General features: G+C 34.4%; 1 long non-coding RNA gene across 3 annotated transcripts; it reads left to right on the plus strand.

The window, feature by feature from the left end:
* Nucleotides 1-1,691, plus strand: LOC109590583 (uncharacterized). 3 transcript variants are annotated; one of them, XR_002189398.1, is made up of 8 exons: nucleotides 1-49; nucleotides 88-186; nucleotides 280-373; nucleotides 445-546; nucleotides 917-1,109; nucleotides 1,150-1,193; nucleotides 1,307-1,499; nucleotides 1,551-1,691. It is a non-coding gene; the product is annotated as an uncharacterized LOC109590583 (long non-coding RNA). The 3 variants fall into 3 exon arrangements; XR_002189396.1 differs by having other exon boundaries at nucleotides 917-1,193; XR_002189397.1 differs by having other exon boundaries at nucleotides 2-49; nucleotides 97-186; nucleotides 917-1,193.
* Nucleotides 1,692-1,814: the final 123 nt, after the last annotated feature.

Consider the following 1,814-nt stretch of genomic DNA (forward strand, 5'->3'; position numbering starts at 1 on the left):
AGACGGACTCTGCCATCACTTACTTACTGTAAATGAGCAACTTTACGAAGTACGTATTTCAGTTTGTGTTAAATTATAATTTGTTAGTTGCTTCAGAACGAATCTGCTGATGTTTTTGGTCGCTCTTTGACAAAGTGCTTTCTTCTTTTTGATTCAAATTGTCATCATCTCAAACTACAGCTGGAGGTGAAGAAAGAAACACATACATGTAGGTGGATCATTAAATACTTCTCTCTTTCTCTCACTCTCTCCCTCTCCCTCTCCCTCTCTCTCTCGCAGTGGTTCCTTAATAAGCTAATGCACACAATACAATTAGATCAGTCAAGACTTCAAGCAGGCAGACAAGAGCTAACATTAGAATGTCTCAATTCAAGTAAGAAAGAGTACATTTATGTACACGAGATTCGTCAAAGTTTAATAAATTTTTGTCTCTCTTTTCTTTAGTTTTGTCACATTCATAATTTTGTATCAGAGTTATATGTTAATTATGATTGCAGTACCTACTGTACTAATGTGTGCGAGAGACTGAGCAAGCTACTTGCTAAGGTATGTCAGCCATCAGCTGTTATTAAGCTTAGCCAATTACCCTGTACTATAGTACGGGGTATTTTGCTAAAATTTATTAGGAAAAAGTTGTTTATTTACTAATTATTTTCTGATGCATATGCATTGTACATGTTCTTATGTTGTGTAGAAAGTTTGAGTTAATTCCAATCAAGATTGGATTTATAATGAATTTTTAAAGTTTCTCCAATATCTGACTAAAGTACTTGTACTATAATTGTACAGTGATTTTGGCCAAATTTTGCCAAAAATGAAAAGATGAGAATTCTCCATTTTTATAATTTTTTCTGATACATATACATGTACTTATGTTCCATATTAAGTTTGATGAACTGCTTTTGTCTCTATACAGCAAGCATTCCCCAGCTCTTATCACACGATATCATCAACCAACATTATTAGCACTGGAAACACTACTGACATTGATACTGGCATTAGAATCAACCAACACCACCACTACTGATAATGATGATACCAATGATGGTGATACTAATAGAATGTGTACTAAAAATGGAGGGAAAGTTGCAGGTGACTGTAATAAAGGAGTGAGTGTGAATTGATCTGCTTGGATCATATTCTCATCAGATAAGCAGCAGGAACCAGATATCATTCTAAATGGAGCAGAGGAGGTGGGTGGAGCTATATCAGAACCTAATATGGCGTTTTGGCCTTTTGTCACTTCATTTAACCATTTTTAAGATTAATTTCAATCATTATTGATCTAATTTTACACCATTTGTAGGTACCGTCAAGGATCTCAAGTCCTTTTTTGTGGGCAGACTTGACACCTTGTCATCAAATTTACATGAATGAACATTAATGATGTACATGTACTTAAATGTCTATCTCTTTCTCTAGTAATTCTGTAACTCACATGTGTACTACTTGTGGTGTTAGCAAAGTCTCTCTTCTCAGGGAATTCTGTAACAAAACAGGTTAGATGGCATCATACCTCATTAATATTCATTGACTGCACCCCTTATCAGGAGTACAGATTACATTGAAGGATTACAAATTTTCCTTGACTGCTCCATTCAATGAAGGTGATCTTGCCTGTATTGTACCTGTTGTTAAGCACACTGATTTTAAAGTGAGACAAAACTTCATTTATTACTGCTTTGTACTGTCACTTTTGCTACACAATATATACCATAGTTTAGGGAATTTATGTGGTAGAAACTTTTGTGTTTTTAAATGATGCTGTTATTTAATTTTACCAAATAAGACTGTGTCCTGTATTATTGAATGTG

This window comes from Amphimedon queenslandica, unplaced genomic scaffold, assembly GCF_000090795.2.
Source record: "Amphimedon queenslandica unplaced genomic scaffold, v1.1 AMPQUscaffold_9821, whole genome shotgun sequence".
NCBI classification, from domain to species: Eukaryota; Metazoa; Porifera; class Demospongiae; order Haplosclerida; family Niphatidae; genus Amphimedon; species Amphimedon queenslandica.